Below are 16,553 nucleotides of genomic sequence, written 5' to 3'. Positions count from 1 at the left end.
CAAGCAGTGGTTTGGACGGAAAAGCAGTCCGCTCGTCATTGTCGGCAAGCAGTGGTTATTCACTCAGATTTAAAGTAAGTGGTGTGGTGCCAATCTCTTCGATGACGTTGTTCGGGAGCAAAAACTGCACGCGAATTCGTTCGCTTGCTCTCGACTCGTCGAGAGCATCGGCATCTGCATAAAGTCCGAGGTCACATATCAGACATATTAGTTGCATCCAAACTATATGCATGATCTTTGATCACTGATAAAATGATTTTGGTATTGGTTTTGGTGCTCCAGATGCAACATAACATGAAAACGACAACAGTAGCAACCACAATAACAGAGGATGTGAAACAAAATTGATTAAAAAACTTCCTCTTGCACCTGCTTTGTCTCCATTGGATCATATAATTCGAAGTACATCTACTTCGCACGCGAACGTATACGTAACGGCTTCCTAAGCAACGAATGCGCAAACTCAACTCCGACGGCAGCTCCGAGCTCATAACGAAAGGCAGACGCGAGGGAGGGCTTGTCGCAAGTGGATACCTATTCGTTGCTCAAGACTTCGTAAGTTCTTTTTAGTAAGTGTATACGTCTGTGGGAAGCTTTCACGTTTAGTGGATGCTGGACTGTTATCAACAGGTCGTCGAGTTAGCAGTGTTGGATAAGTGAATAAGCGAGGTTATAGGAAACGGTAAGTGTTAGTTTTTGAAACTTTGATAATAACTTTAAGTAAGGTAACCGCACGTTAGGAAAGCGACCTGTCAAACTTGCTTCGGTCGAAATAGGAACATGGGAAAATTTCACTAATTTATCTAATGAGAAATATCAGCAGTATAAACTGCTGGAGAAATCAAGTCATTCGCCTTAAATGCGACAGCGATCTCTTTGATACCAAATTAAGGCGATTGCATGCTTTGTCTTACGTAAAATTCAGCAACCAGATATAGGTGCGTGTGATTTTGCAACCATAGCTTGATATAATTATTCCACCAGACAGGCGATAACAATTGACTGATAATCATGTCGAACTTATCCTGAATTTTGTTACCTTTTAAACATGATATAGTCATTCGCCCGGGGTAAATATTTGCTTTACGTGTTGAATAACTAACGAGCTGATTGGATAACCGACTAATTGGCAAGATACAGCGATATCGGCTTCTCAATAGCAACTTGCCGATACCAATGATATTGCAACAAAAACGGGTGGACCCATCGTTAAAGAAATAAGCAAAATTATCGTGCTCATTCGGAATATGTTGTGTTTTTTTACTGACCGATGTTCTGTTCCTGCATTACAGGGAACCTTTGAACAAAAATATTTCACGTTACAATAGTCGACTGAAATTATTCTGCATTGATTCCTTGAAATTGACAGGACCCCTCTCTCTTATTGATGAAAATATCGGAAGGCTATGTCTGGTTTGTCGAGAGATATGATAATATGAGCCAACCTCCTCCGGGTAATCTTAAAGAACAGCCAGAGGCTACTGCCATCATTCGACCTATTTTTGATGACATCCACTGCAAGAGATCAAGCATTTTGATCACGCAAGGGGTATCGCGGTGTACTCGGTAAACACATGTTAATTGCGTCAGACAACCACGGTCTTCGCCTGAGAATATTCAGATCAAGTGTGGTCCAGTTAACGCAGCAACTGGACTGACTGAAATCCCGGTTCAGACTCTGGGCAATGTCATACAATATATGACAAATATATGACTGACATTCCATTTCAGCTGTCATCGAAATGACAATTTAATTATCATTGTGATGAGGTTAATTGTGATAACTGTACGAGCTGGTAGGTCACGATCAGGAGCTTTTTGGGCGAAATGGCAGTCGTAGTCCTGTCGACCATTCAACCAACCGTGATATTAAACCTCGTCAGCAGCCTGCAGCAGCGTATGGCAATGTCTCAACGATGGCATCTTCCCTTGGCCACGACTTTGTAGACTGCATAATTGCCGCCCAGAATGCCCCTTTGAAGTTTTGTTGACACTCATTACTTGCATCTATTACCTCGTAATTCGATAACAGTAATGACCCAAGATACTCTTTAGATGTTAGTATACTACGAGTGACGTCATTAAGTTGAATGTGGGGTGAAGTTGCTTCACATCAGGGTAGCAGGCAAAAAGCGGTAAAGGAATGTATACAATTTCATGCCTTCCTATCATGACAAAAATCCATTTGTCTGTTTTTATGCACCCTGTGTACTTAGCTTAGCCTGCAGGTTACCATAACACGCTAAAGACCTATGGTTGAAAGGCATACGTAAGTGCCACGACATACGAGCGCACCTGAGGTTCCATTTCACTAGCGGGTTGATATTGCCACCCAAGCATTTTAGACACATCATCAGGTAACTTGCATTGGTGGTTCCATTGAAGCTAAAGATGAGATGAATGTAGGAAGTGGTAGGCCTGTTGATAGATGTGTTCCTTTCCTCCAAGTATACAAATGGCCAAAATCGTAAACAATTCGGAGCAAACCGTGTTTCGTTGGAATGCTTCAGAGATTTACTGGAGGAATTGATACAAAGAAACCATTATTATTTCTTGCCAAGTACCGGGGAAGCAGGTGGAAGGGGGGGGGGGATGCTGGCAGTTACCATTATGTGAATAGGGTAACTCAGTTTTGATAAACGTCAAGTTGTGGCAATGGTAAAAGTTGGTCAGACCCCAACGTAGCATTACTCGGGGCGTGGCGGAAATATGGCATCAGAAGAAAATGGAAGACACTGCTGCACCCACAGTGCACAAAATGCAGACAGCAGTAAAATGAACAATCAGTCCGCCTCAACCAGCAAGATCAGAGCAACATGCGCCTCGTTTTGTTGTGACGGGTTACATTTGTCATTCTTTTTTTATTCCAGATGAAACGAAAGTATGAGAGAATGAGATCGTTCGAACTCATTCTGTTAGTTTTATCATATTGCGGCTCCAGCAGTCTAGCTTATCGGCTTAAGTATCCAATTAAACTAATTGATCGATATCCTTCCAATAGTTTTTCTCCGCCGATACTTTATTGTGTTTTAGTTTCATTTTAATTGCCGCGGATGGCAATCATATGTCAAGATCATAAATTAATGATACGGTAGGCTTGAAAGGGAGCAGTGCTTGAGATTTCGTTCATACCGGAGGGGACTTATGCCCACCTAGTGAAAGAGCACTTGTTATAGTCTAAAAAGAGCAGGACACTTCATTTCTCAACTGAGCAAGGCTTCAGAAACCCGGTTCGCAATCGAGGTTTATAGAATAATATGCCTTCCAACACTCGTTTCCAACTATTTACTCAAGGTCCTACGGTAATATCCGATGAATGACTTTGGGTACTCGTTTAAGATGAGGACATGTGAGCAATTATTTTAAGACTCCATAACAGTGACAGTTGTGTGGCAGCACTGATTTGTGGTTAATCGCCCAAATTATGAATCACAAGAATTGAAAGGCACAAACATTTGGCGGTTCACATTAAGACTTAAAATAACCGGTTCTTTCCACCGAATTATGAAGTATCTTCCTAACCGCAAACCAGATAAGCTGAACTACGCAAAAAAGTGAAGCAAGTTATTAGAACACGTCAGTAAAGCCCCCACATTTCATGATCACCTGTGAAGACCTAGAACCGACTTCTACCATAACTGACAGAATCCTACTTTCGTTGAAGTTCTTCTGCGGCTTCTTGCTAATTCAGTGGCAGATTATCAAAGGATCTTTTCGACTGAGGGGGAAGAAAACCATACTTTGTGTAAGATTACGCCGTCTGGATGAATGAAATTATTAGGGAGGGAGCTATTTCCTGACCTCCTGTACGTTCGGTTCATTTTTTAATTGAAAGACGCGGTCGCTATGAGGTGATTAGGGTAAATGGACATTGTGCATCTTCCCCAAATAACTATCTATTATTTCATACAACCCATAGAGGATAAATCAAACACACATTTTTTATTATGGCACGCAACATCCGGTAGATTTCGCATCATCAGTTTATTGCTACGAGCAGTATTATTGGTTGGGCCGTCAATGACCAAAATGTGCTTGCCATCGGAAGAAAACATATTTTTTAGTTACAAGTGCGTCTGGCGCTCTATGTGGGCCCCAACACTGCGGGCTTTGTGGCTTATGTCATGTTCTACGAGGAATAATACCTATAAATAGTTAACACCCACAGACATAATAATCCTACTACCATTGCTCACAGGAATAACTAATAAATAAAACATGGATATGATATATATTTATTGGTTTTATCTTGCCAGTTTCATTAGAATATTTGAGTGCTGTTAAGCATATCCCCCTGGTCTAATTGCAGATAGCCTTAGGTACGCTATCTTTCCAATCGTCTACGGTAGCTAAACAAGTATTGCTACTAGCCTTTGAAATAAACAAATTTTATATGATCCTAATCATTCTGACCCTCTCAAAGTACCGCAGAGAGGCAGCTAACTCAGCAATTCATCGCATCGAAAACATCGCAATCAGTTGTTTAAGTATCCTTATCTTTCTGATAAGTTCCAGAGCAACACTATAAAAAGATACACTGCTATAGAAGCTCAAGGTAACTTGTAACTATCATGCAGTGAGTATCAATTTGCTTAAAGGTGTTGTCGTGGACATTGCGTTAATCCTTAGAGGGCCTTATTGATACTACCAGCGGTGGTGTGCAAGTTTTCGTTCTTAATATCAGTCGTCTGATTATCAATGTGACATATGCTTAGTTCTCTCAAAGTCTGATCATGAACCATTTAAAATAATATTAACACTCAGTATTGGTGACATCTTCGTTACAGTCTGAAATCAGTGTGTACTTGATAACAATTATATTGATAATGATGATAACGATAATACTTATAACACTATATGTACATGACTGAATAAAAAAGTAAATGAATAAAAAAAAGTCGTGGATATACGGAGAATCGAACCCATGACCGCCGGATCGAAGGTCCAGCATTCTAACCGTTGAACCACAGAACTTTTCATGTTAGAGTGGAGATTTTCTTCGCCTGTAATAGCCAAGCTATGGCGATATGAACTTTGTGTGACAGAGAGCGACATTTTTATTTCACACAAGCTTCAGGTCACCATAATTCGCAATCTGAAATTGCAGCATTGACGCTTGCCAGCGCGATATAATTTGGCAAATGTTATACTCATATCTTAATGGTGGATGCCTGTCTTGCACTGCCGGCCCGTACAAGTTATGCATGTAGTTTATTAAGATAGAGGGGTCGCTAAGCAAAGTTGATAGTAACGAGTGTTCCAGGTCATGCATGGGGGAGCTTATCGTGGTGATAAGCGACATCGAAATTGAAATTAACGATGCAATGAAGTATTCGATTATACAGAATAATACGAACGACAATTTAACGACATGTGCCGTTTCGATGAATTAGTTGGTGGTAATTATTTCGGTTTATTTTACGACCTTTTCAAAATTAATTGATTCGTGTCCGTTGCCATCTGCGGCAGCACGAATGATCACTGCCCGTAACTGATTTGCAATATTTCATTGACTTTCTTATTGTTATCCCATTCCATCATTATCGCATGAATGGTTGCATATCATCAAAACGTCGGCAAAAATAATAATACTCTTTCCACAAGAGATGCTTAACCATCGGCAATTTCATAACGCCATGGTCAGAATTCTATTGCGGGATAAGCTCGTGATGTAAAAGATCTGTGATTTAAAAAAGGATATCCGTTTTCTCTAGACAAGACAAATGGTTTTAACATTACGAACACTAATCCAAATTAAGACTTTATACTCACGATCTCTTTTGACTGATTCAACATTTCATTTCGTTTAGAGGAGTAGGATATAATAACACTGTCACTGAAAACTATTGCTGTAGCAGACAGAATGACGCCAAAACAAGGCACGAAAACTTCACGTGATTTTGATGAACTTCGGTGCTAGATTTGGTCGTTTCGGAGGCTGACATGTCTATGACTGTGTTTTCAAGCATTACAAGAAAACAGCACAGACATTTTAATCCATAAAATGATTTCTGATGGTGCGATTTATTCATTAATTGTTGCAACCAGGTAAATAGCGAAAATGAAAAGAAGAGCAGCAAAAATTGGATGAACGGTTTTTCCAATTCAAGGTATGGATCTTCAGTGATTATCCTTCTTCTGACAACATTTCGTTCTCGATTACCAGCTACGATAGCATTATGATAAATGGACGTTTTTTGGCACCGACTATTGATTAACTAACGTTCTTTGTGGCAAGCTTGAGAAATCATTACTTGTAATTAGAAGATGTTATTTTCTTCATCAATCGCAATAGTAACGCAAATCATTAAAAGAAACTGGTGTAATGGATGTCACGTCAAAATATACATCACTGGCCGCCGTAAATCGCGTCGTCGACGAGCTACCCAGCGCGTAGGTCGCGCGTAAGTCATGTCACTTTCCCACGGGGTGATTACGTCGCACAGTGGGGACAACCAGACGCAAAAATGAGCGGTTCTGGAATTTGTGACGCAGGATTGCTCATGTTCTAATCCGCCAGTTCAGGTTGCTCAACATCATAATGCAAATAAACATCTTCCGCTCCCTAATTTCAAAAGCCAAAAATATTGATTCTGACGGATTTATTGCAGCACGTATTACCGGTTTATAAATTTGAATCGCAACACTACATTTGGATATGAGCCTGTAAAGTTTACAGCGCGACTTGCAATTTTACCAGATAAAGAATGCCAATACGACGAATCAGACACTAGAATCTCAAAATCAGACTCAATGGGATAGCCTCCCTATGAAGTGTGACGGGTTCCTCCCTTGTCAATTACTGTTCCACCGTCTTCATTACTACTGGAAATGATGTCTTACTGATGGGAAGTGCGAAAAGCTGATATCACGCATTCGATCGTATTATACCAAGATATCATTCCTCAAGAGAGCCAAACAAGGCATTTTCCTAAATTACATGCGGATTGACATAACACTGACGACAATACGAGAAAATGCGAATATAATGAACGGAACTGTCGCCAGATATTGTTCTACCTCTTCTTGATTACTTTGAAAGGAAGGTATTTCTTTATCTCGATAGGGCAGGTATTATGAATGCCGATAGAAAAGTTGGCTACCTGTTTTTGAGAAGGGGTCTTGGGTGGGGGTAATTGTATTCCGCCTTAAGTTGTTGTTGGAAAACAACATTTTTCAATTAGCGGCTGCGAATTTTTTTATTCTTTCAAGCTGCAAGAGCATGTGTACGGAAGTAACCTATCAGTAGATCTACGTGCATTGGTCGTGTACGGAGCACAAGTTCGTTAAAGTATGCCATTCTTGAGTTGTATATTTTTTATATTTGAAAATGTTCTTTAGTTTAGCTACCGTAGGGCGAATAGATATCACGTTATGACTCCGATATGAAATCGGAGTCAGAAACTCATCCTAACTTTTCTTATATAGCGTGTGGGGGTTTATCGACCCAAACATGCATTTCATTGGTGAAGTAAATACGATGCTGGTCCTGCCGCCATTTCGTTAACCATGGAAAGCTCTCGTTTACAAAAGAAGCATATCAAACTGCGTGGTGTACTACATTACCTTGAAACCCTACACGAGGTTATCCGAGGTTATCCCATTCATCTTCAGGCATGTTTAAGATATGTGACCCGAATACTGGGTAAATATGCCACCTTCTAACGCAACAATGCTTGGAACAGGCTTGCCGCCTGTCTCTTGCGTATAGGATGCAGAGTATAGGTAAAACCGCTTCGAAATTACCTATTGCTGGGTTGCCCCCAACTGAACTTATTCTCACATAAACTTAATAAATATTATCGATACCCAATACAGCGTTGCAGTGTGAAGTAATTACAGTGAAGAAGCCAGAACGTGCAGGTTCCATTGTTGGTAGCTTTCTGCAGTATGCTGACCAGTTTTAGAAGCATTTCTGAGATAAACGACATATAATAAGTTTCATACACTTTGTACCAACATCCGATACCTAAAATGCCCTTATGTTTACTGTATCTCCATTCAAGACGCAGCCCTTACCAAAAAAAATACCAAAGTATTCCGAAAATGTCTGAACATACTACGAGCGCTGTTAATTGTGTTTGGCTAAGACTATATATTAATGACAGGTGTTGTTACTTTACGTGCACTGTGGTTGTTCAATTGCAAAATACGTATGACAACTAGGACCTCGAGAACTATCACACAGCAACAGCCCTCGACGAAGCACATCGTTTTAGAGTAAGAAAAAAACGAACGTTAATGAGTAATACTACTCGCGATCACTGCGTGAAGATTTTCGCAAACGACTTTTTTCTGTTTCACAATAATCTAGACGTACCACATTCTCACCTGGTAAACTTTGTATCTTTTAAAAAGCAAAATTGAAACCACACATTTCAGTTTAAAAACAACGATTTTAGTTAGTGGTTGCGAATTTCAGATTCTTTCAAACTGCGAGAGCGTGTGTGCGGACGTAACGTAGAGCGGTAGATCTACGAGCACTGGTCTTGTACTGAGAAACAGTTCTCTCAACAGTGCAATTCTTGTATTTTAATTGACCGACTGCGAAATTTGAATTGTCAGTAAGTTGATGAGAACCAGCTGCCGATTAGGTGGGCAACTTTTTTATGGGCTGTCGGTGTTTTATTTTAATTTGTATGGATAACATACTCATTAGGATAATTCTCGATCAGTCCGAATAGTTTAATAAAATTTGTTTTCAAAAAATAAACTTTTAATGATTTATGATTCTACGGTTTTTAAGCTGCCAGTAGCTGTAATTATTTTAGGGTGTGTCAAAAATACCTTTCCGACGCAGAATAGAGTGATTTACACTGGTGCTTTTGACACTGCTTCCATCATTGTTAATAGTAACGACTGCATACGACAAACCTTATCAACAGCAGAATAATTTCAAGGCCAGTGTTGCTTTTGTCATCACAATAAGGATTGGTTGAAAGTCGACCCAAAAACGTTTGCTCGGTATAGGCTATTTAGCAGCGTCTTAGTTTCGACCCGCGTCCGCGTTGCACGGATGATGCTGATATAATGTGGGACAGGTTCTGAGACTACGCAATGGGTGATATAGACTGCTCGTCTGTCAGTTGCCTTTACAAAATATTTTTGTGTTGAATCGGTATGGCTGGAATCAATCACTTCGCACTCGTCGAAGGAAAGATAATCGACCAAGTCTGCAGCAGGGCGGTCGAGCAGAATCAACGAGTCATCGAGATCGGTTGAAACCAGCCGGAAGTCACGGCCAGAGGATTGAGGAGAGACAGACTAATCACTCGATGGCGCCTTTGTCACAGAGAAGTGCGATTTTGCATGACTGTGCACTGAACATTTCAATATAAGGGTAAAGCATTAAAATGCCTGAAACATTTTCGCGAGATTCGTCATACCAAGTTAGTTGTGTGAAGAATAGGAGAAATTGAAAAAACCGAAAAGGAACTAAAGTTAAACGATCAAACTCGGTTTAAAAGGTGATACGCCAAAGGTCATTTGCATTCGACGCTTCACATTGTGTGACTACTGATTCCAGTTCAGTAAATTTGAACTTCAAGCGGCCTCGATGAGCCATACTCACACATACCGCATCAGAATTGAAAAATATGGCGTGACACAGCGGTTTTGTTTAACCACCCTAAAGCAACGAATGGTCAATTATATTCTTTTCGTCTGCATTGAGAAGCCAATTACACATTATTGCCGAAGGGATTTAGGCACATCGAGATGGATCGAGGGTCATCAACATGCTCGACTTTTTGATCCCCCACGACTGAGATTGCGGCAAAGGCGATCAGTGTTTGAATTATCATCTTCCCCTGTCACAATGCGTTAGACTCATGGTGCTTTTTTAAACCGGTGGTCAGAGATGTTTTCAAAAAGCTTCCATCTCTAGGTTTATTGGGTTTATTGGGTGTAACGCTTGTTTCATCAAGCCTATTTATCCATTATTCTACGCATAGGCATTACAATAGAGTTCGTTTACAAATGCACAGCTTTAGGGCCCGTTCTCATACAGGTTTCGGGCCTTATTATTTACATATAGCAGCTGACATTTTTTTTCTATTCCTGTTGTACTAGGTGACTCGAACAATGTGACTTTCCATCAGCGAAAATGAGTCCATTATGTGTATATAAATATAAAAAATCAACACAAGGCGTCGTGTTCGTGTTCGTGCACCCCCGCTGTCCACATTTTATCGAAGCATTTACTTTGTTACCAATTGTCACCAGTTTCCTTCAACGTGTAATGAACCTCCGTGTATGCTTTGACACTGAGTTGGCGTAGGTAAACGTGAAATAACTACCAGTAAATGTACAAGTGTCTGTAAAATTGTAAAATGTTGACCAAATAAAATGTTTGAATATGTTGCATTCTGTTGACATTATGCTTTAAAGATGTATTTAACCACCGTCTTTTCCCGTTTTCATCTTATATGAAGCAGTTGACTTCTAAAACGAGTCCATAGCCTGCGTAAATGCATGCATTGCAAAACAGGTATTGTATATACTGACAACGAAGACATCATTCATCACTTACGTGCGGTTTGTTAGCTGTGAAACAAGGTGAACTTAACACTACCCGGCAGAAGCATCTCCTCACGAAGTTTACTATAGATACATCCCCAGGCCCACTCCTATCATTTATCATTTGCAGAGGTGATATGTTAGTACATTGCAGAGTGCAATACAGTACCGGTGTGTAATGTAAACACAAAATGTATACAGTGAAGATGCAAAATAAATTGACCACAAAAGTTTAATTTGGAACCGACATGTAGACGATGATATATTTCTACATTGATCGAGTGAAATAATACAGTTCCATGCCAGATCCAAGTATATCTCGGTGACAGCATCAATAGCACTGTATGACTGTCAGCTGATAGGACTATACAGTTTGACATAAAACCTGGTGACGGCCACACTGAATGATAAGCAAATGAGAGTGGGCATTTACTTAGCAGGGTTTGTTAGGTTTACCATCATACACAAATCTAGGTCTGGTAGACATTGCAAAATATGAGTGTTAGTCCTGAGTGCTGTATAGCTACGGCTCGGACCAGTCCTGTCAAGAGAATGGAGCTTGAATCATGACGTATAGGCTAAATGCAAGGGGGAATAATGTGAAGGGCTTTGGGTGAATGAAACCAGTTGGATTTAGCACTATGTACATGTAAGTCTACTAGTTATTATCATTTTTATGATACTACTTTCATTTTTCTCTATCAATGCATATGCATGTATTCATTTTGGCTTCTTCTGGGTTTTTTTAACAAGATTATCCAAGTTACGTTAAGTGCAAGTACACTACTCTATCACACTCACCATCCCCACCCCACGCAACTACCCCGGGATCCTTTTTAATAAAGCTTGATTTGGCACGGCTGAGGGAAATGTCATGTTCTATCCCCCTACCACGCAAACAGTTCTTCAGAAGTAATTACCACATCGAGATGTACAGCACGCATACTCATTAGTTTTGTTTTTGTATATAGCCTTGCTCGGAAAATGTAGGGGGCAGAAAAAGCTTGGCCCTCGCATAATGAGAACGGAATCTGTATGTGCTGCAATTCATGTTTTTATGTATTTTGATGAGAAAACAGTTGTTTCCGCCCTTCGATCGCGGTGGAGTTAGCCTTTTGCGATACTTCCGACACGTCTCCACATCTGTAATAACACAATAGTTGCCGCTTTCAAAGCGAACTGCTCGAGACTATCCCTCAAAGACGATGCCATATCGGAAAACATGCATTATGTCTTTTGCCGGTATTTCGCCAAAAAATAAAATGAAAAAAAATGACTGATGATTGCATTGAATATTTTCGTGATTTGTAAATCTGGTCATCGTGCAGCTATTTTTGAGGGAAAGTTTTTATTATGCTGCGATATCACCTAATTCATCATGGCCTATATTCTTCTCTTCCCCGCAGTTGACATATTCATGTATATAGCAGATTAGATTTGCATCGTCTGACAGAGAATGTTTCACTTTCGAGTTTGGTGCCAACTGATCCGTTCTTGTGTTGTGAAAAGTGCATATACGATATTACTAATGGCACTGGTAAGATTTCCTTAGGTCATCGGAAGTAAATTCGCCGCTATATTTATATTACTTCCGATCTACAACAATATTTTCATACCATAAAAGTACCCTTAAGCCCCACTATCATTATTGGATGAAAGAGCAGAATAGGGGTGATGCTATGAATGTAACATGTCATAAAGTGCCATGGTTATGAATTAGCCCGAGGTACCTCTGGCTTTTAATGGAATTGGCAATGCAAGGCGGTTGAATTTACCACTAACGGTGACCAACATCTCTTTGTGACACATCTGTTAGAACTCTAGCCGCTTTCAAAATGATCTGCTCGAGACGAAGAACCCTCTTGATACAGTATTGAATTGCAATTGAAGCACTAAAAATACGACACAAGGCACGCGAAGGTGCATACTGATTTCAGGTTTACAATATAAAATTCAGTTTGCACCCACGTTATAACTATAAAACGTTTTTTTTTCTAACAAAATAACATTCTCACGTTCTCACATTTAATCAATAATATATCTAAAGCCAACTGTAGTGTAGCACATTAACCGTGCCATGATTACCTCATCCTGTTTTCAGATCAAAAATTCAAGCCAATACTACACACCAGTGAAATAACGAAAATAATTAGCTCTATGTGATTTCGTGGCACGCGTTACTCTAGCTATTTATTGTAAAGTGATCGTACGAAATTCACTGGCCGAAAAAAAAACTCGTAAATTTAGTAAATCGTAAAAATCAAATTAATATCAATAAGAATCAGTTAATTGTTCATTCTCAACAGATCCACGGGAATTCCATCTTTCAAAGTTTGCAACCTTTCCAATCACATTCGTTCACCACTATGATTTCAGAAACGATGTCACCATGCTTGAACCTGCTGGTTTGCATCCTTTCGCGAGAAATTAAACTTCGTTTTATTTGTATTTTACGTTTTTTTTCACATTTGATGATCGTTGAGTGGGTAACATTTCGATGGCACGCAGCTAAACGCTGCTGCCATTTTACGAAAAATCTACTCCAGTCATTACGCAGTAGCTTGAAAGGTACACTTGAACACGTGAAGAGCCATTGGAATTCAATATTGACGATGTTCCAATTAACTACTTGGATGGTCGAGGAATTTTTTCCTTCAAGGTTAATGATGGCAAATTGCATTTACCATTGGGAAAATATTGAGGATTTCTAATGAATTTGTTTGTTTGCCTTTAATTGCAACGAATTTTCTATTCCAATTTTTTAAAATCCACCATGTGTTAGCAGCAGGAGGCCGATTCCCAGGTCTACTGTTTTACGATACTCTGGAGAATAACCAAACGAACTGTAAAGGAAACAAAATGTTTCAATGTAAAACAGCATCATATTCTTCCTGTTTGCACCTCGTTGCTTTATGATCACACTCATATTTTTCAAACTTCAAACATCAAACCTTTTACGGCAGAATAGAAACAACAGCAGAGCAGTAACTAGTCACGCAAACGTGATGAAAATTGACCTACAAATGATATGAGCGTGCATAACGCGATGTTGATTAAAATGTTGACACAATATTGGAAAATTCAAATTCAAATTCATTTTCAACTTTAAGATTTTCAGCAAGAGGACCTGGCTCTTAACTATAAGACGTTCATCTATTGACAGTGTTGGCCATTTGCGTTGAAAGGATTGGGTCACGAAGTCGATTCCCAAGTGGTTCTTCTGTAGACTAATACTCCCTAATGGTCAATAACAGTAAACAAATGGCCTGCTAATGCATTCAGCATCGCCGTAATGCTATTGAGCTACCTAGAACAGTAAATCAGTAGCTTGCAGACAACAAGTATGCATTGGTCTTCAAAAATAGTTTTGCCAACTGCAATTAATACGCACGATATGAGAGTGCGTTACAGAATACTCGTTTCTCCTCAAAGCTACTCAATAATAGCAATAATAGAGAAAGAAGAGCTGTTGTGTGATGCTTGATTCAAGATATGAATACATATAACCCTGTAAGTGGACGTCTACTAGTCTCCCGGGTTTCGACACAGTAACTTGGTCTGCGACTTGAAGAAAAAGACAAGATGTTGAAAAAAACTCTTGATCCTGCGCGTATCTTAATTCGCAGAATAAGGCAGTACTAATGAGAAATTGTGTCATCGATATTTTTCCATTTTCGAAAATCGATGGTGTGGGATACCCTACTGCAGTTTTTTATACGCGGGGAATAATGGAATGAACTTTCCAACGAGTTTAAATTGAGGCTTAATTTTGTTTCGACAAAATATTGTCGAGTTATTCTACACATCGCCCAACATACATTTCAGAACTCTCCTTCAACAAATCGGTGCCAAAAGCAATTAGGAGAGTGCTTAATAAACAATGACTAATTCCATTACTAACCGTGTCTATTTCTCACAATTGCATTATGACCGCTAAAATCCCTTGTCCCTCCCGGCAGGTCCTCCCTTGATCAACTGTCGTGACCGATTTATTACAGCCAGGGCTAACTGGAAGAGGCAGAGGTGTTTTAGATGGCAAATACAATGTTCGTATAAGTCAGCGATGGAAATTGCCACGGGCTAGTCTACTTTCATGTCCGCAACATACTGGCTTGAAGTTCTTACAGCCATAAGGTCGGAAACTGTCGCCGTCGTGAATTCGGAAAGGGTCAGAAAAGTAATTACTTCAGGTCACAAAGATGAATCAAAGCTTTGCAGTATTTTCAATAAAAACTGGAATGCTCTTCAAAATATTTCATTGCCTCTTTCAAATAAACTTTTTTTCAGTCAGTCCAAAGAGACACCAAATCCCTTACCAAATCCAGGCAAGAACATTTACTTTTCGGCAACTTCCCGGGTTTGCTGGCAGTTTGGATGACACTTTGTGGTCTTTGGAGTTTGATATGACGCAATTTCAAGAAGCATCCGACTCCAGTCAATAGTTCAGGGCATCCGTTTTGGTACAACACACACATATCCTGCTTACAGAGTGTAAATAGCGCCGTAAACAGTGGATGTTGAGCCTGCAAAAGTCTGGGAAGGTTCCTTGAATAATTCATGCAATTTGTACCTACACCACAAAATATATTATTCGGAAAGGTTTACAACTGTTACATTGAATAGTATCCTCAATGGTATTCTCGTGTGTCGAATTGATCGCATTTGAATAACAATATTTCAGCAGCTTTTGATATTTCAACTTTTGCATGGAACCGACATTGTTTTCGAGAAGGTTTGTGTTGATGTACATGTACGTTCAACATTTCAATTTTGTCCAAACCGTTTTTCTTTTAATATTCCCTGTTATAAAAACGATAATGCCATGATTGCATCTGATGACTAAGAACAACTCGATTAAAATGAAAATTAGATATCTTACAGAAGTGAAAGGTGTTTACATTCTCCACTCCGATCATGCAATAAAAGAAACCACCGGGGTAGGGTGAAAGTTATCTTTGGCATCATGAATCCTGAGTACTGCATTCACAAATCATTGTCGACTCAATCAACACAGAATCACACCCGTTCGTAGATGGATAGTCGAACTAATTCCCCAGTGTCACATTGAACGATAAAAGAGAGAAGACCAGGCCATCATCACGAACAACAACAGATGAAATAATAAAGTCACAAGCTTTGCTAATTTGGCGCGAAGTCTCATCTGTGCTATGGCGCTTCCAAGGTCTAATGAACCATTTGCATCGCAGCGTACGCAAGACACGTTCACTATCTCTACACGTGATCAAGCAATTTCCGCAGATGACATTGAGTATGGGTTATAGAAATGCTCGGATATACTTCTAATCGACTGACAAATTGAGTGACAGGGAGGTAGCGTTTTACCAATACAATAGCATCGAGGTTGTTTTTTTCTTGGAAGTGAAGCATTCAGGCCATAGTCTATTCAGGATTGTGTCGATGGGGCAGCGGTAGCGCAATGGAAGAAAGTCGGCCGCATGATCAGGAGGGAGGTTGTGGGTTCGACTCCCGGCCGAGTCACCAGTTCCCCTACGGGTCGAGTTCAAGTGAGCGCCTTCTGGATGCTCCTTGAAACCCCTGATTGATTTCTGCGGAGACCGGGTGAAGCATTCTTGTCCACATTCTGTATTGTCTATTTCAATATCACTCAATGGCACTCAGATGAGTCCCTGTTTGTGGGTATGTCTTCTCCCTATTGGCTATTTCAAGAAGCCACGGAGAACACTTCATTCAGATTAGAAAAGCCAATAAAGTCATTTAAGCAAAGGTATACAGTCAATACCAAAAGCGATGAATCTTCTGCCGTATTTGTCACACACAAAGAGACGACAAGGTGGTTGACAATTGACGGTTCTGAGAATACATTTATTGGATTCCCTTAAGGCGTTCCGGCAGGTGCCAAGAGACAGTCAGTTATTCGAGTATGTGCCCAACGTCAACGGATTAGGTCAATGGCTGGTGACCACCATTTAAAATGCACACTTTTAAAAAGATGAATTCATGTTACATATCACTGGAAAATACAAAAATCGCGCCTTTTAAAGATACACAATTAC

General features: G+C 39.9%; 1 protein-coding gene across 5 annotated transcripts in view; it reads left to right on the top strand.

Annotated features, from left to right (window-relative positions):
- Positions 1-377: 377 nt before the first annotated feature.
- The window catches only part of LOC135499665 (cephalotocin receptor 1-like), a 71,703-nt gene continuing 55,527 nt past the window's right edge, over positions 378-16,553 (top strand). For all 5 annotated transcript variants that reach the window (XM_064790564.1, XM_064790559.1, XM_064790563.1 and 2 more), the window contains exon 1: positions 378-682. The gene's annotated coding sequence lies outside the window, so the exon portion shown is untranslated. The remainder of the gene's footprint in view (positions 683-16,553) is intronic.

The sequence above is a fragment of the Lineus longissimus genome, chromosome 15, assembly GCF_910592395.1.
Source record: "Lineus longissimus chromosome 15, tnLinLong1.2, whole genome shotgun sequence".
Taxonomy (NCBI): Eukaryota; Metazoa; Nemertea; class Pilidiophora; order Heteronemertea; family Lineidae; genus Lineus; species Lineus longissimus.
Note: the sequence above shows the minus strand (reverse complement) of the source record. Positions and strands in the feature narration are given on the sequence as shown.